Raw genomic sequence first — 19620 nt, forward strand, 5'->3', positions numbered from 1 at the left:
AAATTGGAATCCATAGGTCGCTGGTTCAAATCCGGCTCGACGGATATTTTATATGAAAAAAATCTAACTTCACTCTATTCCAACTAAAATATTTCATTGCATATCAACCGTCGATAGCTCAGTTGGTAGAGCGGTGGACTGTAGAGGGCAGCTGAAATTGAAATCCATAGGTCGCTGGTTCAAATCCGGCTCGACGGATATTTTGTGAGAAAAAAATCTTACTTAACTCTATTTCAACTAAAATATTTTATTGCAAATCAACCGTCGTTAACTCAGTTGGTAGGGAGGTGGACTGTAGAGGGCAGCAGAAATTGAAATCCATAGGTCGCTGGTTCAAATCCGGCTCGACGGATATTTTGTGAGAAAAAAATCTTACTTAACTCTATTTCAACTAAAATATTTCATTGCATATCAACCGTCGTTAGCTCAGTTGGTAGGGAGGTGGACTGTAGAGGGCAGCAGAAATTGGAATCCGTAGGTCGCTGGTTCAAATCCGGCTCGACGGATATTTTTTGAGAAAAAAATCTTACTTAACTCTATTTCAAATAAAATATTTCATTGCATATCAACCGTCGATAACTCAGTTGGTGGAGCGGTGGACTGTAGAGGGCAGCAGAAATTGGAATCCATAGGTCGCTGGTTCAAATCCGGCTCGACGGATATTTTTTGAGAAAAAAATCTTACTTAACTCTATTTCAACCAAAATATTTTATTGCATATCAACCGTCGATAGCTCAGTTGGTAGGGCGGTGGACTGTAGAGGGCAGCAGAAATTGGATTCCATAGGTCGCTGGTTCAAATCCGGCTCGACGGATATTTTATATGAAAAAAATCTAACTTAACTCTATTCCAACTAAAATATTTCATTGCATATCAACCGTCGATAGCTCAGGTGGTAGAGCGGTGGACTGTAGAGGGCAACAGTAGTTGTAATCCATAGGCCGTTAGTTCAAATCCGGCTCGACGGATATTTTTTGAGAAAAAAATCTTACTTAACTCTATTCCAAATAAAATATTTCATTGCATATCAACCGTCGATAGCTCAGTTGGGAAAGCGGTGGACTGTAGAGGGCAGCAGAAATTGGAATCCATAGGTCGCTGGTTCAAATCAGGCTCGACGGATATTTTGTATGAAAAAAATCTAACTTAACTCTATTCCAACTAAAATATTTCATTGCATATCAACCGTCGATAGCTCAGTTGGTAGAGCGGTGGACTGTAGAGGGCAGCAGAAATTGGAATCCATAGGTCGCTGGTTCAAACCCGGCTCGACGGATATTTTTTGAGAAAAAAATCTTACTTAACTCTATTCTAACTAAAATATTTCATTGCATATCAACCGTCGATAGCTCAGTTGGTAGAGCGGTGGACTGTAGAGGGCAGTAGAAATTGGAATCCATAGGTCGCTGGTTCAAATCCGGCTCGACGGATATTTTTTGAGAAAAAAATCTTACTTAACTCTATTCCAACTAAAATATTTCATTGCATATTAACCGTCGATATATCAGATGGTAGAGCGGTGGACTGTAGTGGGCAGCAGAAATTGGAATCCATAGGTCGCTGGTTCAAATCCGGCTCGACGGATGTTTTATATGAAAAAAATCTAACTTAACTCTATTCCAACTAAAATATTTCATTGCATATAAACCGTCGATAGCTCAGTTGGTAGAGCGGTGGACTGTAGAGGGCAACAGTAGTTGTAATCCATAGGTCGCTGGTTCAAATCCGGCTCGACGGATATTTTGTGAGAAAAAAATCTTACTTAACTCTATTTCAACTAAAATATTTTATTGCAAATCAACCGTCGTTAACTCAGTTGGTAGGGAGGTGGACTGTAGAGGGCAGCAGAAATTGAAATCCATAGGTCGCTGGTTCAAATCCGGCTCGACGGATATTTTGTGAGAAAAAAATCTTACTTAACTCTATTTCAACTAAAATATTTTATTGCATATCAACCGTCGTTAGCTCAGTTGGTAGGGAGGTGGACTGTAGAGGGCAGCAGAAATTGGAATCCATAGGTCGCTGGTTCAAATCCGGCTCGATGGATATTTTTTGAGAAAAAAATCTTACTTAACTCTATTTCAACTAAAATATTTTACTGCATATCAACCGTCGATAGCTCAGTTGGTAGAGCGGTGGACTGTAGAGGGCAGCAGAAATTGGAATCCATAGGTCGCTGGTTCAAATCCGGCTCGACGGATATTTTTTGAGAAAAAAATCTTACTTAACTCTATTTCAACCAAAATATTTTATTGCATATCAACCGTCGATAGCTCAGTTGGTAGGGCGGTGGACTGTAGAGGGCAGCAGAAATTGGATTCCATAGGTCGCTGGTTCAAATCCGGCTCGACGGATATTTTATATGAAAAAAATCTAACTTAACTCTATTCCAACTAAAATATTTCATTGCATATCAACCGTCGATAGCTCAGTTGGTAGAGCGGTGGACTGTAGAGGGCAACAGTAGTTGTAATCCATAGGCCGTTAGTTCAAATCCGGCTCGACGGATATTTTTTGAGAAAAAAATCTTACTTAACTCTATTCCAAATAAAATATTTCATTGCATATCAACCGTCGATAGCTCAGTTGGGAAAGCGGTGGACTGTAGAGGGCAGCAGAAATTGGAATCCATAGGTCGCTGGTTCAAATCCGGCTCGACGGATGTTTTATATGAAAAAAATCTAACTTAACTCTATTCCAACTAAAATATTTCATTGCACATCAACCGTCGATAGCTTAGTTGGTAGAGCGGTGGACTGTAGAGGGCAACAGTAGTTGTAATCCATAGGTCGCTGGTTCAAATCCGGCTCGACGGATATTTTGTATGAAAAAAATCTAACTTAACTCTATTCCAACTAAAATATTTCATTGCATATCAACCGTCGATAGCTCAGTTGGTAGAGCGGTGGACTGTAGAGGGCAGCAGAAATTGGAATCCATAGGTCGCTGGTTCAAACCCGGCTCGACGGATATTTTTTGAGAAAAAAATCTTACTTAACTCTATTCCAACTAAAATATTTCATTGCATATCAACCGTCGATAGCTCAGTTGGTAGAGCGGTGGACTGTAGAGGGCAGTAGAAATTGGAATCCATAGGTCGCTGGTTCAAATCCGGCTCGACGGATATTTTTTGAGAAAAAAATCTTACTTAACTCTATTCCAACTAAAATATTTCATTGCATATTAACCGTCGATATATCAGATGGTAGAGCGGTGGACTGTAGTGGGCAGCAGAAATTGGAATCCATAGGTCGCTGGTTCAAATCCGGCTCGACGGATGTTTTATATGAAAAAAATCTAACTTAACTCTATTCCAACTAAAATATTTCATTGCATATCAACCGTCGATAGCTCAGTTGGTAGAGCGGTGGACTGTAGAGGGCAGTAGAAATTGGAATCCATAGGTCGCTGGTTCAAATCCGGCTCGACGGATATTTTTTGAGAAAAAAATCTTACTTAACTCTATTCCAACTAAAATATTTCATTGCATATTAACCGTCGATATATCAGATGGTAGAGCGGTGGACTGTAGTGGGCAGCAGAAATTGGAATCCATAGGTCGCTGGTTCAAATCCGGCTCGACGGATATTTTGTATAAAAAAAATCTAACTTAACACTATTCCAACTAAAATATTTCATTGCATATCAACCGTCGATAGCTCAGTTGGTAGAGCGGTGGACTGTAAAGGGCAGCAGAAATTGGAATCCATAGGTCGGTGGTTCAAATCCGGCTCGACGGATATTTTTTGAGAAAAAAATCTTACTTAACTCTATTTCAATCGCTGGTTCAAATCCGGCTCGACGGATATTTTTTGAGAAAAAAAATCTTACTTAACTCTATTTCAACTAAAATATTTCATTGCATATCAACCGTCGATAGCTCAGTTGGTAGAGCGGTGGACTGTAGAGGGCAGCAGAAATTGAAATCCATAGGTCGCTGGTTCAAATCCGGCTCGATGGATATTTTTTGAGAAAAAAATCTTACTTAACTCTATTCCAACTAAAATATTTCATTGCATATCAACCGTCGATATATCAGATGGTAGAGCGGTGGACTGTAGTGGGCAGCAGAAATTGGAATCCATAGGTCGCTGGTTTAAATCCGGCTCGACGGATTTTTTATATGAAAAAAATCTTACTTAACTCTATTCCAAATAAAATATTTCATTGCATATCAACCGTCGATAGCTCAGTTGGTAGAGCGGTGGACTGTAGAGGGAAGCAGAAATTGGAATCCATAGGTCGCTGGTTCAAATCCGGCTCGACGGATATTTTTTGAGAAAAAAATCTTACTTAACTCTATTCCAAATAAAATATTTAATTGCATATCAACCGTCGATTGCTCAGTTGGTAGAGCGGTGGACTGTAGAGGGCAGCAGAAATTGAAATCCATAGGGAGTTGCGTTCGAGCTTTTGGAGAGTGCAGGTCGTTCGATTTTGCACTCCGTGTTTTCGTCGCGCTAAGCCTAAGCGGGGTATTTTGCTAATTTATTTTTCTTTCGGTTATTATTCGTGCATTTAATTCAATAGTTGTTAATTTATTAATTTGTTAATCCCTCCTGGGTGTTTCTACCCAGGATGGACGCATTCAAAAGATCGGTTTTTATTGATTTTAAACGAAATCTACCAAGTTTTGAAGTTGTGTCTACGGCGGTGATTGCGAACTTTGGTCTGGATTGTGCTTCTGCTTTAGTTGTCTGTGATGAGGGTGGTTACATTCTCACCTTGAAGACTTTGGCCGATGTCGAGGGCGTTATAGATTCGGGCTTGGATATTGATGGTGAGATATATGAAATTTCAAGCGTTTCTGCGAAGACTGTGACTGTCGCCTTTTCGGACTTACCTGAGTTTGTGACTGATGAAGCCGTTTTATCCAAATTAACGTCGCTTGGCTGTGAAATCAAGGGTCCGCTTGTTTGGCATAAAAAGGCATCATTCTATTGCGGACTTCGTACCGTTCGTGTTACCTTACCTGAGAGTCTGTCATCATTACCATATCGCTTACGAGTTGCCGATGCTGTTGGTCGAGAGAAGTTTTACGCTGTCCGACATGATTCTCAGTTGAAAATTTGTAATAAGTGTTATTCTCCTGACCATATTTATCGCCATTGTCCTGATTTCAAGTGCTTTAAGTGCCAGAAGCAGGGACATGTTGTTCGGGAGTGTCCTCTATGGCCCCGGATGGCATCCCGCGATTTAGAAGCGGCGTCGGGCGGTGGTGGTGACGGTGAAGCGTTGGTCGTCGATCCTGCCTCAGTCGCTATTCCTCAAGGTTCTCCGGTCCGGGCCGGTAGTGGTGAATCTTCCATCGTCGATGCCGGTGTCAAGTCTGATCCGCGTCGGAGTGCTAAGCATTCGCTGTCGTCAAGCGATGGCGATGTCGGTAAGAAGCTGTCTTCTTCTTCTGGCTCTGCTACGAAAGTTCAAAGGGTTCCCGTTGCTATGCGTCTGCTCCCTTTCAAGGGTCATCGCCGGCCTGAGTGGTGGCCTAAGGAGGTTGCTTGGCCGCCATCTTCAGAGAACGAATATTTTGCTCGGGTGTGTCGGTATCAGGGTCAGCCTGTTACCAGTCCTCTGTATAAGGACTTTGTGATCCCGGATGATTACGGTTTCAACGTATAAGTTACAAATTAATGGTGATGGATTTTCTTAATGTTTTGCGGCCTTTTCTGTGTTCTGTCGGTTCTAAGCCTTTGCTTCTCATTTTCAATAAGGAGTTTTTTTTTTCGTTAATTTATTTCTTCTTAATCGTCTTTAATGCTGTTTAATATCTAATTTAGCCTATTTTTGTTCATGAATTCTTTCTACAACATGTACTGCCTAATAGTGTTTGATACGTTGCTTAAATTTTATTTCTCACTATTGTTTAATCAATATTATCTAATCGTTTTTCTTTCTTTATCGCTGTTCATTTTCGCGACCGATTTTTCAAATGTTACTTCGTATTTTTTTCTTGTTCTATTATCTTGTTGCATTTCGCTTTTTGTACCATACACGCGTCGTGTATTTTTTTAATGATATAATTAAAAAAAAAAAAAAAAAAAAAGAGCGGTGGACTGTAGAGGGCGGTAGAAATTGGAATCCATAGGTCGCAGGTTCAAATCCGGCTCGACGGATATTTTATATGAAAAAAATCTAACTTCACTCTATTCCAACTAAAATATTTCATTGCATATCAACCGTCGATAGCTCAGTTGGTAGAGCGGTGGACTGTAGAGGGAAGCAGAAATTGGAATCCATAGGTCACTGGTTCAAATCCGGCTCGACGGATATTTTTTGAGAAAAAAATGTTACTTAACTCTATTCCAAATAAAATATTTAATTGCATATCAACCGTCGATAGCTCAGTTGGTAGAGCGGTGGACTGTAGAGGGCAGCAGAAATTGGAATCCATAGGTCGCTGGTTCAAATCCGGCTCGACGGATATTCTTTGAGAAAAAAATCTTACTTAACTCTATTTCAACTAAAATATTTCATTGCATATCAACCGTCGATAGCTCAGTTGGTAGAGCGGTGGACTGTAGAGGGCAACAGTAGTTGTAATCCATAGGCCGTTAGTTCAAATCCGGCTAACTCTATTTCAACTAAAATATTTCATTGCATATCAACCGTCGATAACTCAGTTGGTGGAGCGGTGGACTGTAGAGGGCAGCAGAAATTGAAATCCATAGGTCGCTGGTTCAAATCCGGCTCGACGGATATTTTGTGAGAAAAAAATCTTACTTAACTCTATTCCAACTAAAATATTTCATTGCATATGAACCGTCGATAACTCAGTTGGTAGAGCGGTGGACTGTAGAGGGCAGCAGAAATTGAAATCCATAGGTCGCTGGTTCAAATCCGGCTCGACGGATATTTTGTGAGAAAAAAATCTTACTTAACTCTATTTCAACTAAAATATTTTATTGTATATCAACCGTCGTTAGCTCAGTTGGTAGGGAAGTGGACTGTAGAGGGCAGCAGAAATTGAAATCCATAGGTCGCTGGTTCAAATCCGGCTCGACGGATATTTTGTGAGAAAAAAATCTTACTTAACTCTATTTCAACTAAAATATTTTATTGCATATCAACCGTCGTTAGCTCAGTTGGTAGGGAGGTGGACTGTAGAGGGCAGCAGAAATTGGAATCCATAGGTCGCTGGTTCAAATCCGGCTCGACGGATATTTTTTGAGAAAAAAATCTTACTTAACTCTATTTCAACTAAAATATTTTACTGCATATCAACCGTCGATAGCTCAGTTGGTAGAGCGGTGGACTGTAGAGGGCAGCAGAAATTGGAATCCATAGGTCGCTGGTTCAAATCCGGCTCGACGGATATTTTTTGAGAAAAAAACCTTACTTAACTCTATTTCAACCAAAATATTTTATTGCATATCAACCGTCGATAGCTCAGTTGGTAGGGCGGTGGACTGTAGAGGGCAGCAGAAATTGGAATCCATAGGTCGCTGGTTCAAATCCGGCTCGACGTATATTTTATATGAAAAAAATCTAACTTAACTCAATTCCAACTAAAATATTTCATTGCATATCAACCGTCGATAGCTCAGTTGGTAGAGCGGTGGACTGTAGTGGGCAGCAGAAATTGGAATCCATAGGTCGCTGGTTCAAATCCGGCTCGACGGATATTTTTTGAGAAAAAAATCTTACTTAACTCTATTCCAAATAAAATATTTCATTGTATATCAACCGTCGATAGCTCAGTTGGTTGAGCGGTGGACTGTAGAGGGCAGCAGAAATTGGAATCCATAGGTCGCTGGTTCAAATCCGGCTCGACGGATATTCTTTGAGAAAAAAATCTTACTTAACTCTATTCCAACTAAAATATTTCATTGCATATCAACCGTCGATAGCTCAGTTGGTAGAGCGGTGGACTGTAGAGGGCAGCAGAAATTGGAATCCATAGGTCGCTGGTTCAAATCCGGCTCGACGGATATTTTTTGAGAAAAAAATCTTACCTAACTCTATTTCAACTAAAATATTTCATTGCATATCAACCGTCGATAGCTCAGTTGGTAGAGCGGTGGACTGTAGAGGGCAGCAGAAGTTGGAATCCATAGGTCGCTGGTTCAAATCCGGCTCGACGGATATTTTTTGAGAAAAAAATCTTACTTAACTCTATTTCAATCGCTGGTTCAAATCCGGCTCGACGGATATTTTTTGAGAAAAAAATCTGACTTAACTCTATTTCAACTAAAATATCTTACTGCATATCAACCGTCGATAGCTCAGTTGGTAGAGCGGTGGACTGTAGAGGGCAGCAGAAATTGGAATCCATAGGTCGCTGGTTCAAATCCGGCTCGACGGATATTTTTTGAGAAAAAAATCTGACTTAACTCTATTCCAAATAAAATATTTCTTTGCATATCAACCGTCGATAGCTCAGTTGGTAGAGCGGTGGACTGTAGAGGGCAGCAGAAATTGGAATCCATAGGTCGCTGGTTCAAATCCGGCTCGACGGATATTTTTTGAGAAAAAAATCTTACTTAACTCTATTTCAATCGCTGGTTCAAATCCGGCTCGACGGATATTTTTTGAGAAAAAAATCTGACTTAACTCTATTTCAACTAAAATATTTCATTGCATATCAACCGTCGATAGCTCAGTTGGTAGGGCGGTGGGCTGTAGAGGGCTGCAGAAATTGAAATCCATAGGTCGCTGGTTTAAATCCGGCTCGACGGATTTTTTATATGAAAAAAATCTTACTTAACTCTATTCCAAATAAAATATTTCATTGCATATCAACCGTCGATAGCTCAGTTGGTAGAGCGGTGGACTGTAGAGGGCAGCAGAAATTGGAATCCATAGGTCGCTGGTTCAAATCCGGCTCGACGGATATTTTTTGAGAAAAAAATCTTACTTAACTCTATTTCAATCGCTGGTTCAAATCCGGCTCGACGGATATTTTTTGAGAAAAAAATCTTACTTAACTCTATTCCAACTAAAATATTTCATTGCATATCAACCGTCGATAGCTCACATGGTAGAGCGGTGGACTGTAGTGGGCAGCAGAAATTGGAATCCATAGGTCGCTGGTTTAAATCCGGCTCGACGGATTTTTTATATGAAAAAAATCTTACTTAACTCTATTCCAAATAAAATATTTCATTGCATATCAACCGTCGATAGCTCAGTTGGTAGAGCGGTGGACTGTAGAGGGCAGCAGAAATTGGAATCCATAGGTCGCTGGTTCAAATCCGGCTCGACGGATATTTTATATGAAAAAAATCTAACTTCACTCTATTCCAACTAAAATATTTCATTGCATATCAACCGTCGATAGCTCAGATGGTAGAGCGGTGGACTGTAGTGGGCAGCAGAAATTGGAATCCATAGGTCGCTGGTTTAAATCCGGCTCGACGGATTTTTTATATGAAAAAAATCTTACTTAACTCTATTCCAAATAAAATATTTCATTGCATATCAACCGTCGATAGCTCAGTTGGTAGAGCGGTGGACTGTAGAGGGCAGCAGAAATTGGAATCCATAGGTCGCTGGTTCAAATCCGGCTCGACGGATATTTTATATGAAAAAAATCTTACTTAACTCTATTCCAAATAAAATATTTCATTGCATATCAACCGTCGATAGCTCAGTTGGTAGAGCGGTGGACTGTAGAGGGCAGCAGAAATTGGAATCCATAGGTCGCTGGTTTAAATCCGGCTCGACGGATTTTTTATATGAAAAAAATCTTACTTAACTCTATTCCAAATAAAATATTTCATTGCATATCAACCGTCGATAGCTCAGTTGGTAGAGCGGTGGACTGTAGAGGGCAGCAGAAATTGGAATCCATAGGTCGCTGGTTCAAATCCGGCTCGACGGATATTTTATATGAAAAAAATCTAACTTCACTCTATTCCAACTAAAATATTTCATTGCATATCAACCGTCGATAGCTCAGATGGTAGAGCGGTGGACTGTAGTGGGCAGCAGAAATTGGAATCCATAGGTCGCTGGTTTAAATCCGGCTCGACGGATTTTTTATATGAAAAAAATCTTACTTAACTCTATTCCAAATAAAATATTTCATTGCATATCAACCGTCGATAGCTCAGTTGGTAGGGCGGTGGGCTGTAGAGGGCTGCAGAAATTGAAATCCATAGGTCGCTGGTTTAAATCCGGCTCGACGGATTTTTTATATGAAAAAAATCTTACTTAACTCTATTCCAAATAAAATATTTCATTGCATATCAACCGTCGATAGCTCAGTTGGTAGAGCGGTGGACTGTAGAGGGCAGCAGAAATTGGAATCCATAGGTCGCTGGTTCAAATCCGGCTCGACGGATATTTTTTGAGAAAAAAATCTTACTTAACTCTATTTCAATCGCTGGTTCAAATCCGGCTCGACGGATATTTTTTGAGAAAAAAATCTTACTTAACTCTATTCCAACTAAAATATTTCATTGCATATCAACCGTCGATAGCTCACATGGTAGAGCGGTGGACTGTAGTGGGCAGCAGAAATTGGAATCCATAGGTCGCTGGTTTAAATCCGGCTCGACGGATTTTTTATATGAAAAAAATCTTACTTAACTCTATTCCAAATAAAATATTTCATTGCATATCAACCGTCGATAGCTCAGTTGGTAGAGCGGTGGACTGTAGAGGGCAGCAGAAATTGGAATCCATAGGTCGCTGGTTCAAATCCGGCTCGACGGATATTTTATATGAAAAAAATCTAACTTCACTCTATTCCAACTAAAATATTTCATTGCATATCAACCGTCGATAGCTCAGATGGTAGAGCGGTGGACTGTAGTGGGCAGCAGAAATTGGAATCCATAGGTCGCTGGTTTAAATCCGTCTCGACGGATTTTTTATATGAAAATAATCTTACTTAACTCTATTCCAAATAAAATATTTCATTGCATATCAACCGTCGATAGCTCAGTTGGTAGAGCGGTGGACTGTAGAGGGCAGCAGAAATTGGAATCCATAGGTCGCTGGTTCAAATCCGGCTCGACGGATATTTTTTGAGAAAAAAATCTTACTTAACTCTATTCCAACTAAAATATTTCATTGCATATCAACCGTCGATATATCAGATGGTAGAGCGGTGGACTGTAGTGGGCAGCAGAAATTGGAATCCATAGGTCGCTGGTTCAAATCCGGCTCGACGGATATTTTTTGAGAAAAAAATCTTACTTAACTCTATTCCAAATAAAATATTTCATTGTATATCAACCGTCGATAGCTCAGTTGGTAGAGCGGTGGGCTGTAGAGGGCAGCAGAAATTGGAATCCATAGGTCGCTGGTTCAAATCCGGCTCGACGGATTTTTTTTGAGAAAAAAATCTTACTTAACTCTATTCCAACTAAAATATTTCATTGCATATCAACCGTCAATAGCTCAGATGGTAGAGCGGTGGACTGTAGTGGGCAGCAGAAATTGGAATCCATAGGTCGCTGGTTTAAATCCGGCGCGACGGATTTTTTATATGAAAAAAATCTTACTTAACTCTATTCCAAATAAAATATTTCATTGCATATCAACCGTCGATAGCTCAGTTGGTAGAGCGGTGGACTGTAGAGGGCAGCAGAAATTGGAATCCATAGGTCGCTGGTTCAAATCCGGCTCGACGGATATTCTTTGAGAAAAAAATCTTACTTAACTCTATTTCAACTAAAATATTTTACTGCATATCAACCGTCGATAGCTCAGTTGGTAGAGCGGTGGACTGTAGAGGGCAGCAGAAATTGGAATCAATAGGTCGCTGGTTCAAATCCGGCGCGACGGATATTTTATATGAAAAAAATCTTACTTAACTCTATTTCAACTAAAATATTTCATTGCATATCAACCGTCGATAGCTCAGGTGGTAGAGCGGTGGACTGTAGAGGGCAACAGTAGTTGGAATCCATAGGTCGCTGGTTCAAATCCGGGTCAACGGACATTTTTTTAAAAAAAACCTTACTTAACTCTATTTAAACTGAAATATTTCATTGCATATATACCGTCGATAGCTCAGTTGGTAGAGCGGTGGACTGTAGAGGACAACCTCAATTGGAATCCATAGGCCGTTGGTTCAAATCCGGCTCGACGGATATTTTTTGAGAAAAAAATCTTACTTAACTCTATTTCAACTAAAATATTTCATTGCATATATACCGTCGATAGCTCAGTTGGTAGAGCGGTGGACTGTAGAGGGCAACAGAAATTGGAATCCATAGGTCGCTGGTTCAAATCCGGTTCGACGGATATTTTTTGAGAAAAAAGTTTGACTTCTCTATTTTTACTATTTTCTTGTTGATTTCTGGTTTTAATTTCGTGCCCCCTGGCAAAGAAATATTAGAAGAGTGATTGGGACACTGCCAGATGGGCAATGTACGACGACAGTTAAAAAATGTCTACGTCTATTATAATTTCATAATTTTTAAAATAAAATAAAATACGCTATTATTTACGACGATAAATATTTTTATAATAAAATATTTAAAAGAAGGAACTCATGGAATTTAATAAAACTTTTTATTACTAAAAAGCCACAGCTAGCTTTCGACTGTCCAAGCAGTCTTCATCAGGCATACTAAATTGAAACGTTTACAGAAAACATACCGACATCATAGCTTATTTTTTTATTATTGTTTACAAAGGTGCATTGAGATTTTTATATTAGTTATCTATTATTTGTAATCACGCCCCAAAACTTGGCCTCTCCAAAACCCTCCTCTAAATTTAAACCCCCCTCCCCTTTTTTTTGCTATAAAAACACCTTCAATAAACTTACGTTTAAAATAATCTGACTCAGAATACATTATTTCTGGGTTATCCCAGTCAATTTCATGCTTATAATAAATTTCTATTAGATGTTTGGCAATGCCATTTAGGGTGTCTTTTTTATTACAGGCATATTTATGTTCTTTTAACCTGATTTTAACTGATCTTTGGGTTTCCCCAATATAGGAGTTTTTGCACGTTTTACACTTAATTTTATAGACAACACCTTTTTATCTAACAATGGGATTTTTGGTTTAAATTTGCTAAATTCATTTTTTAGGGTTTTATTCTTCTTACTGATTAATCTGATGTTAAATTTACTTTTTATAAATCTATTTAATATTTCAGATTTGTTTTTTATGTAAGGTAAAACCAACACTTTTTTAGAGGTTTCTTCAGTAGAATCTGCATTATTTAAGCTGTTTTTTATTGTATTGTTGTTAAAAATTCGATCAATAACATTGCCTGGATAATCAGATTTTAAAAGCTGATATTTTATTTTATCTTTGTCAACAATTGGTTTGTCTGATATACTTTCAATTCTGGATTTTAGACTTTTTATAATCCCTAATTTTACGTTTTTAATGTGTTCAGAATTAAAGTTTAAAAATCTGCCCCAATGCATCGTTTTTTGATAAATTGAAAATTTTATATCATAATAAAATCTCTTCGGATGGCCAAGACATCGTTATTAACCTCTCTTCTCACCCCTTAACTGAGGTTGAAACATTGTTACTTCAGAAAGGCTTAAATTTTGCGGTATCTCCAAAATTGACACCTATGATTGACATTGCGGCCAGCACCGAACAATTTTTAAAGAGACTTAAGGTTTCGGACACAGAAAAACAAGACATCAGACATTTGGTGAAACAACATTTGAATTGCAAAGATGGTAATAAACAATCGAATCTATCAGTAAATGAAAAATACGCTTTGAAAACCCTTAAAAAAAATAAAAACATCATTATTCTAAATGCCGATAAAGGCAATAAAATTGTAATTATGGAATTAAGTGATTATAATGAAAAAATTGGGACCTTGTTAAATACCGAGGACTATAAAACAATAAAATTAGACACAAGTGAAAAAGCTGATAAAGAAATAAAAAAAAAATGTCAATAGAGAACTAAAAAATAAAACTATAACACGGTTTGATTTTCACCGCATAATATCTCCAAGCTTCTCTACTCCATACCTATATGACCTACCAAAACTCCACAAGGAAGGTATCCCGATGAGACCTATAATTGCAGCGAGAGATGGTCCTTGTAATCAGCTATCAAGATATCTGGTTAGAATTTTTAACCCTTTAATTGAAAATTATGACAGAAGAATTAAAAATTCTACACAATTAGTTGACGATCTAAAAGACATAAAACTAGAACCCACAGACAAATTAATTAGCTTTGATGTAGTGAGTCTTTTTCCAAGTGTACCTGCATTAGAAGTGTTAGAGATTCTGAAAACAAGACTGGAAAAAAGACAAAGAATTGGTTAGCAGAACCAAATTGGATGTGAATACCTTAATAGAGCTAACGAAATTGTGTCTGGATTTTAATTGTTTCTCGTTCAATAATAAGCTATATAAACAAAATCGAGGACTTAGCATGGGGAGTAGTTTATCCCCATTATTAGCTGAAATTTATATGGAAGACATTGAGAAAAACATATTATCCGGGAATCGAATAATTTGAAATGTAAAATGGTGGAAAAGATATGTCGATGACATTTTGGCCATTATTAAAGACACCAGGGATTATAGCTCTGACCTTTTGAATTATATAAATTGCATTAACCCAACTAGCTTTAAATTTACTATAGAGAGCGAAAATAATGGCTCTCTACCCTTCCTCGATGTTTAGCCGAAACATTGGTTCCTCTGATATCAAATTTTAAATTTATCAAAAAACGATGCGTTGGGGCAGATTTTTAAACTTTAATTCTGAACACAGCAAAAACGTAAAATTAGGGATTATAAAAGGTCTAAAATCCAGAATTGAAAGTATATCAGACAAACCAATTGTTGACAAAGATAAAATAAAATATCAGCTTTTAAAATCTGATTATCCAGGCAATGTTATTGATCGAATTTTTAACAACAATACAATAAAAAACAACTTAAATAATGCAGATTCTACTGAAGAAACCTCTAAAAAAGTGTTGGTTTTACCTTACATAAAAAACAAATCTGAAATATTAAATAGATTGATAAAAAGTAAATTTAACATCAGATTAATCAGTAAGAAGAATAAAACCCTAAAAAATGAATTTAGCAAATTTAAACCAAAAATCCCATTGTTAGATAAAAAGGTGTTGTCTATAAAATTAAGTGTAAAACGTGCAAAAACTCCTATATTGGGGAAACCCAAAGATCAGTTAAAATCAGGTTAAAAGAACATAAATATGCCTGTAATAAAAAAGACACCCTAAATGGCATTGCCAAACATCTAATAGAAAATTATTATAAGCATGAAATTGACTGGGATAACCCAGAAATAATGTATTCTGAGTCAGATTATTTTAAACGTAAGTTTATTGAAGGTGTTTTTATAGCAAAAAAAGGGGAGGGGGGTTTAAATTTAGAGGAGGGTTTTGGAGAGGCCAAGTTTTGGGGCGTGATTACAAATAATAGATAACTATTATAAAAAATCTCAATGCACCTTTGTAAACAATAATAAAAAAATAAGCTATGATGTCGGTATGTTTTTTCTGTAAACGTTTTTAAATTAGTATGCCTGATGAAGACTGCTTGGACAGTCGAAAGCTTCCTGTGGCTTTTTAGAAATAAAAAGTTTTATTAAATTCCATGAGTTCCTTCTTTTAAATATTTTATTATACATTCATCTACCATGGTATTAATAGGTTTTAAAGTTTTAAATATTCTTATCTTACTGCTTTATTCTTACTGATTCATTCTTACTGCTATAAGTTTCTTTATATTTTTCGAATTATCGTTCACTACCAAAGGCTAAAGTGCCTTCGTAGTTCATTGCTTTAATCAACAGGTAACAGCGATTTCGTTGGACTGGAATTTTGCTGTATCGATGAGAGAACAATATTTGTGTGGACGCGAGATTTTGGGCTTGTTTGTGTTTTTGATTGTGCGGGTTTGAGAACTAAAACCACGTAACGTAACTCGTATAGTTCCGTTGTTTATTTGAGATCTTACACTAGTTAAAACCATGAGTGAAGAAGTGGGGATTATATTTCATTTTTTTTACATTTAATCCAAACTCTCCTGTCTGGCCGTGTTATTTTTTCCAAACTATAATTTTAATCGCGTACTATATAGTACGCTTTTTGTGATAATTTAAATATATTTCTGATAATTAAATAAGTTTTAGAACCTACCTTTTCGTTAACTTAAGAATGTAAATACGGGGTTATAATATGGCAAAATATAAATTTAAAATTTGAGCCAAAATAAATGTGAGTCACAGTCAAGTGCTACCACACAATAGCTAGTAATAAAAGTTGCCCGTACTTATGTACTATAAAATAATTTCATTTTTGTGGCCTGGCAACACTGAGCTATTTTCGTTATTCAGAACGCTCATCGTCACAAAATAGTGTCATTTCGGAATAGTTTTGCTTTTGAAGTGTTTTTAACAAGTTTGAATAAGTTTGCCTCGCCGGTTTGTTAATATTCGAAATCGTTTTCCTTTGATATGTTCCAATAAAAGAGTTTTGTGAATGAAACAGTTTCCCCTTATTGGATATCTCAGGTTGATCAGTTTTATTCATTTTGGTTCATTTTTTAAGCTTTTGATTGCATGTTTTTGGGGATTTCCCTTTAAGATAAAAATGTGTCCGGCGTAATTTAAAAATACTTTGGTTTGATTTTTGGTTTAAGCTTTTGTAGCATGTTTTTGGCGATTTCCCTGAAAGATTAAATGCGTCAGGACTAAATAATTTTAGGATTTGGCTTTTATTTGTAATTATTAAAAATCATTTGGTTTAAGCTTTTTGATTGCATATTTTTGGGGATTTCCCTTAAATATGTCAAGCTTAAAATGTTTGGGAGTTTATTTGAAATTATTGAATTGCTTATTTGTAATTATTAAAAATGTCAGATTTGAGAGCTTTTGATAAGATTTATGTTAGAGAAAGAGAGAAGATTTAAGATAGAGAATGGTACGCTGCCAAAAAACTCGATCCTGAATTTCTGAAAAGAGAAAACCTTAGGCAACGGCAGGCTTACTCAGCGAAAAGGTGAAGACATCTACATTTTATTTCAGGGCCAGATGCATTTAATGTTCAGTTAGAATAATCTATTTAGGGGCCAGTTTCATTTAGTTCAGGGGGACCAATTGCATTTGAAACACATTCAGGTTCCAATGCTCAGCCAGAAGAACTACTTCGTACATTTCAAGGCCAAAATTCCGGTATAACTGATTGTCCCGAAGGAGAACTCTTTTAAGCAACTACCTCAGTTACAATTTAGAATAAGTTTGCCTCGCCGTTTTGTTAATATTCGAAAGTTATAAAAACGTGTGACATGTTGAAGCCATGTATGACCAGAAGTTATAAATAAGTGTGGCATTTACTTATAGAAGCCGTGTAATATTTCACTCAAATTTAAGGTTTATTACTAATTCATGATTTTATGCTACCTGCTTAAATGGAATATACCGGCTCGAAATAATATTATCGCCTTCTTGGTGAACTTGTTTAGACTGATTTTGAGATTTAGAACTGATTTCCGTATTTCCAAGATGATTTCAATATTTCTAAAATAATTTGTATCTAGAAAGTAGGGGATTTTGACGTTTGTCGAACCCCTCGATCACGATCATAAAAATGAAAATTGAAGCGGTAGTTACCTCGGTTGAGACGAAGACTGATTCCCCGGAGAGTTTTCCACAAACGTAGCCTTCCGCGTGAATTTCTTTTAAACGTTTGCAGACCATGGCGGTGATACGCAAAAGCGTCTGGGCACTGAGCACGTAGGTGTTGTTGAGGGACGACCCTGGCCCGGAGGTGGGCGAGCGGCAGTCGCGCAGGAAACGGAACAAAGGGGAGTATCCAACCGGAGGTTTGTACGTCTGCTCCATCATAAACGACTCGCGGATGGTTAGACGTGTGTTGTTGTAGTGCAGTCCCGCTAAAAATCAAAATTGCCTTTTTAAAGAGGGAAAAATTGTGGTTGAAATAATTTAATTTCGAATTCCCTTTTCCCACCCCGACAAATGTTTTCGTCACCATACTAAAGCGTTTAGGTCGGCTATGACATTAAGACGTTTAGCCATCGTGTTGTGTTTAGCCATCGTGTTGTGTTTAGCCATCGTGTTGTGTTTAGCCATCGTGTTGTGTTTAGCCATCGTGTTGTGTTTAGCCATCGTGTTGTGTTTAGCCATCGTGTGGTGTTTAGCCATCGTGTGGTGTTTAGCCATCGTGTGGTGTTTAGCCATCGTGTGGTGTTTAGCCATCGTGTGGTGTTTAGCCATCGTGTGGTGTTTAGCCATCGTGTGGTGTTTAGCCATCGTGTGGTATTTAGCCATCGCGTGGTGTTAGCCATCGTGTGGTGTTTAGTCATCGCGTTGTGTTTAGACGTGAAATGCTATTTCGGCCGTTAAAAGTTGGGTCTTAGCTATGACGTATGCCTACCACGCTGCGAGCAAGCTTCAAATAGTAGAATAGGTGTTTCCCACAGGTCAACGAAGTAAATTGTTCGGCGGAATTTTCTTTGATCAAATCACCTACCATTAAGCTCGGAAAAACGCCCCTCAGTATAGGCGAACTCTCCGGAATTATAGTTTAATTCACTAATTTCGCTGAAGGATGCACCTCAAACCGTATATACCTACAGGGAAATAGTGTTTGGTTTCGCCTTTTTTCCTTCTTTGGACCCAAAAAACCACCAACTCCGCTAGGTTTCGTTCGAACAAAAAGATAACTTCTTTTTAGCTTTGGGGTACTCCCTTTAGTTAATTACGTTTAATAGGATTTTGTCATCGATCTTCCGAAAGGTATGCCAATCCCTTAACACTATTAGTTCTCAACCAAAAAATCTGTACACCTATTAGACTGACGAGTTGTAACAGACTTAAGTACTGCTCAGCCTGTAATCAGTTTCGTATAGTACAGTTAAAGCAACAGGCTTTCAGACAAATTACGGGAAGTGACCCCTCGTCAAGACTTCTACGAAATCGCATAAACTTTACATACGTGTAAAAATACTCGAAGGTGTTCTGCATATTGGATTGGCGGCATTGTTCGACTGCCAACTTTGCCAAGTCGACCCGGACAATTTAAACCTCGCGAAAACAGTTCGGCAATGCAAGGTTGAGATTGTGTACACGAGAGGGTTTGTGGCGGAATTAAGAGGCAACACGAAGACCGCCGTCCAAGCGTAAGCGTGTCCGGGAACTTTGACTCCCGACATGGCCATCAGCCCCATGACGATAATCGTGAACCAACACAGGAAATTCGTCATCACGATCACTGCCATCTGTTGGGCGATGCGGCTTTCCAGAACGCGATGAGCTTTCATACGATTGACGCTCAAGTAGGACTTCCTGACGGTAAAATACATGTACCCGTAGGCGGAAACGATGATGACGAAGGCCACCAGATTGACGCAAAAGAAAATGGCCACCGAATACTCCCAGCCGGCCGGTTTCTTGTTCGTGATGTGCAATGCCAGGCACACTCCGGATCGAGCGTAAAATTCTCCTGAAAGAAAAAGTTAATAATGCAGTTTTCATATATTTTGATATATTAAGATATAATTTTGCCTTTTGCAGAGGGAATCGTTTTTTGGTTCACTTCTCGATTATTTTGAATGAAATCCCATATAAGAGGCGAAATACTCCAAAACGCATAATCAATGGATAAGGTTATTGAAATACTGTTCCTAATCAATGGACAGAGTGACTCAAATATTGTTCATAATTAATGGAC

The 19620-nt window shown here is 38.1% G+C and overlaps 34 non-coding genes and 1 pseudogene across 35 annotated transcripts in view; 34 read left to right on the top strand and 1 right to left on the bottom strand.

Moving 5' to 3' along the window:
* Positions 1-19620, bottom strand: part of LOC149944249 (uncharacterized) — a 102988-nt pseudogene that overhangs the window by 31621 nt on the left and 51747 nt on the right. Inside the window, exons 30-31 of the transcript XR_016481082.1 lie at positions 18886-19392; positions 17541-17821 (exon numbers count right to left, since the gene is read on the bottom strand). The product of XR_016481082.1 is annotated as an uncharacterized LOC149944249 (transcript). The remainder of the gene's footprint in view (positions 1-17540; positions 17822-18885; positions 19393-19620) is intronic.
* On the top strand, positions 108-198 carry TRNAY-GUA (transfer RNA tyrosine (anticodon GUA)). Its single transcript is given in 2 exon segments — positions 108-144; positions 163-198. It is a non-coding gene; the product is annotated as a tRNA-Tyr (tRNA).
* Positions 724-814, top strand: TRNAY-GUA (transfer RNA tyrosine (anticodon GUA)). Its single transcript is given in 2 exon segments — positions 724-760; positions 779-814. It is a non-coding gene; the product is annotated as a tRNA-Tyr (tRNA).
* Positions 1186-1276, top strand: TRNAY-GUA (transfer RNA tyrosine (anticodon GUA)). Its single transcript is given in 2 exon segments — positions 1186-1222; positions 1241-1276. It is a non-coding gene; the product is annotated as a tRNA-Tyr (tRNA).
* Positions 1340-1430, top strand: TRNAY-GUA (transfer RNA tyrosine (anticodon GUA)). Its single transcript is given in 2 exon segments — positions 1340-1376; positions 1395-1430. It is a non-coding gene; the product is annotated as a tRNA-Tyr (tRNA).
* On the top strand, positions 1648-1738 carry TRNAY-GUA (transfer RNA tyrosine (anticodon GUA)). Its single transcript is given in 2 exon segments — positions 1648-1684; positions 1703-1738. It is a non-coding gene; the product is annotated as a tRNA-Tyr (tRNA).
* Positions 2110-2200, top strand: TRNAY-GUA (transfer RNA tyrosine (anticodon GUA)). Its single transcript is given in 2 exon segments — positions 2110-2146; positions 2165-2200. It is a non-coding gene; the product is annotated as a tRNA-Tyr (tRNA).
* Positions 2264-2354, top strand: TRNAY-GUA (transfer RNA tyrosine (anticodon GUA)). The gene is given in 2 exon segments: positions 2264-2300; positions 2319-2354. It is a non-coding gene; the product is annotated as a tRNA-Tyr (tRNA).
* Positions 2726-2816, top strand: TRNAY-GUA (transfer RNA tyrosine (anticodon GUA)). Its single transcript is given in 2 exon segments — positions 2726-2762; positions 2781-2816. It is a non-coding gene; the product is annotated as a tRNA-Tyr (tRNA).
* TRNAY-GUA (transfer RNA tyrosine (anticodon GUA)) lies at positions 2880-2970 on the top strand. The gene is given in 2 exon segments: positions 2880-2916; positions 2935-2970. It is a non-coding gene; the product is annotated as a tRNA-Tyr (tRNA).
* TRNAY-GUA (transfer RNA tyrosine (anticodon GUA)) lies at positions 3034-3124 on the top strand. The gene is given in 2 exon segments: positions 3034-3070; positions 3089-3124. It is a non-coding gene; the product is annotated as a tRNA-Tyr (tRNA).
* On the top strand, positions 3342-3432 carry TRNAY-GUA (transfer RNA tyrosine (anticodon GUA)). Its single transcript is given in 2 exon segments — positions 3342-3378; positions 3397-3432. It is a non-coding gene; the product is annotated as a tRNA-Tyr (tRNA).
* Positions 3871-3961, top strand: TRNAY-GUA (transfer RNA tyrosine (anticodon GUA)). Its single transcript is given in 2 exon segments — positions 3871-3907; positions 3926-3961. It is a non-coding gene; the product is annotated as a tRNA-Tyr (tRNA).
* On the top strand, positions 4179-4269 carry TRNAY-GUA (transfer RNA tyrosine (anticodon GUA)). The gene is given in 2 exon segments: positions 4179-4215; positions 4234-4269. It is a non-coding gene; the product is annotated as a tRNA-Tyr (tRNA).
* Positions 6180-6270, top strand: TRNAY-GUA (transfer RNA tyrosine (anticodon GUA)). The gene is given in 2 exon segments: positions 6180-6216; positions 6235-6270. It is a non-coding gene; the product is annotated as a tRNA-Tyr (tRNA).
* TRNAY-GUA (transfer RNA tyrosine (anticodon GUA)) lies at positions 6334-6424 on the top strand. Its single transcript is given in 2 exon segments — positions 6334-6370; positions 6389-6424. It is a non-coding gene; the product is annotated as a tRNA-Tyr (tRNA).
* TRNAY-GUA (transfer RNA tyrosine (anticodon GUA)) lies at positions 7225-7315 on the top strand. Its single transcript is given in 2 exon segments — positions 7225-7261; positions 7280-7315. It is a non-coding gene; the product is annotated as a tRNA-Tyr (tRNA).
* Positions 7533-7623, top strand: TRNAY-GUA (transfer RNA tyrosine (anticodon GUA)). The gene is given in 2 exon segments: positions 7533-7569; positions 7588-7623. It is a non-coding gene; the product is annotated as a tRNA-Tyr (tRNA).
* TRNAY-GUA (transfer RNA tyrosine (anticodon GUA)) lies at positions 7687-7777 on the top strand. The gene is given in 2 exon segments: positions 7687-7723; positions 7742-7777. It is a non-coding gene; the product is annotated as a tRNA-Tyr (tRNA).
* Positions 7841-7931, top strand: TRNAY-GUA (transfer RNA tyrosine (anticodon GUA)). The gene is given in 2 exon segments: positions 7841-7877; positions 7896-7931. It is a non-coding gene; the product is annotated as a tRNA-Tyr (tRNA).
* Positions 7995-8085, top strand: TRNAY-GUA (transfer RNA tyrosine (anticodon GUA)). The gene is given in 2 exon segments: positions 7995-8031; positions 8050-8085. It is a non-coding gene; the product is annotated as a tRNA-Tyr (tRNA).
* Positions 8215-8305, top strand: TRNAY-GUA (transfer RNA tyrosine (anticodon GUA)). The gene is given in 2 exon segments: positions 8215-8251; positions 8270-8305. It is a non-coding gene; the product is annotated as a tRNA-Tyr (tRNA).
* Positions 8369-8459, top strand: TRNAY-GUA (transfer RNA tyrosine (anticodon GUA)). The gene is given in 2 exon segments: positions 8369-8405; positions 8424-8459. It is a non-coding gene; the product is annotated as a tRNA-Tyr (tRNA).
* On the top strand, positions 8743-8833 carry TRNAY-GUA (transfer RNA tyrosine (anticodon GUA)). The gene is given in 2 exon segments: positions 8743-8779; positions 8798-8833. It is a non-coding gene; the product is annotated as a tRNA-Tyr (tRNA).
* On the top strand, positions 9117-9207 carry TRNAY-GUA (transfer RNA tyrosine (anticodon GUA)). Its single transcript is given in 2 exon segments — positions 9117-9153; positions 9172-9207. It is a non-coding gene; the product is annotated as a tRNA-Tyr (tRNA).
* TRNAY-GUA (transfer RNA tyrosine (anticodon GUA)) lies at positions 9425-9515 on the top strand. The gene is given in 2 exon segments: positions 9425-9461; positions 9480-9515. It is a non-coding gene; the product is annotated as a tRNA-Tyr (tRNA).
* TRNAY-GUA (transfer RNA tyrosine (anticodon GUA)) lies at positions 9579-9669 on the top strand. Its single transcript is given in 2 exon segments — positions 9579-9615; positions 9634-9669. It is a non-coding gene; the product is annotated as a tRNA-Tyr (tRNA).
* On the top strand, positions 9733-9823 carry TRNAY-GUA (transfer RNA tyrosine (anticodon GUA)). Its single transcript is given in 2 exon segments — positions 9733-9769; positions 9788-9823. It is a non-coding gene; the product is annotated as a tRNA-Tyr (tRNA).
* TRNAY-GUA (transfer RNA tyrosine (anticodon GUA)) lies at positions 10195-10285 on the top strand. The gene is given in 2 exon segments: positions 10195-10231; positions 10250-10285. It is a non-coding gene; the product is annotated as a tRNA-Tyr (tRNA).
* TRNAY-GUA (transfer RNA tyrosine (anticodon GUA)) lies at positions 10569-10659 on the top strand. Its single transcript is given in 2 exon segments — positions 10569-10605; positions 10624-10659. It is a non-coding gene; the product is annotated as a tRNA-Tyr (tRNA).
* On the top strand, positions 10877-10967 carry TRNAY-GUA (transfer RNA tyrosine (anticodon GUA)). The gene is given in 2 exon segments: positions 10877-10913; positions 10932-10967. It is a non-coding gene; the product is annotated as a tRNA-Tyr (tRNA).
* TRNAY-GUA (transfer RNA tyrosine (anticodon GUA)) lies at positions 11185-11275 on the top strand. Its single transcript is given in 2 exon segments — positions 11185-11221; positions 11240-11275. It is a non-coding gene; the product is annotated as a tRNA-Tyr (tRNA).
* TRNAY-GUA (transfer RNA tyrosine (anticodon GUA)) lies at positions 11493-11583 on the top strand. Its single transcript is given in 2 exon segments — positions 11493-11529; positions 11548-11583. It is a non-coding gene; the product is annotated as a tRNA-Tyr (tRNA).
* On the top strand, positions 11954-12044 carry TRNAY-GUA (transfer RNA tyrosine (anticodon GUA)). Its single transcript is given in 2 exon segments — positions 11954-11990; positions 12009-12044. It is a non-coding gene; the product is annotated as a tRNA-Tyr (tRNA).
* TRNAY-GUA (transfer RNA tyrosine (anticodon GUA)) lies at positions 12108-12198 on the top strand. The gene is given in 2 exon segments: positions 12108-12144; positions 12163-12198. It is a non-coding gene; the product is annotated as a tRNA-Tyr (tRNA).

Source organism: Leiobunum rupestre, chromosome 5, assembly GCF_980474605.1.
Source record: "Leiobunum rupestre chromosome 5, qqLeiRupe1.1.hap1, whole genome shotgun sequence".
In the NCBI taxonomy this organism is placed as follows: Eukaryota; Metazoa; Arthropoda; class Arachnida; order Opiliones; family Sclerosomatidae; genus Leiobunum; species Leiobunum rupestre.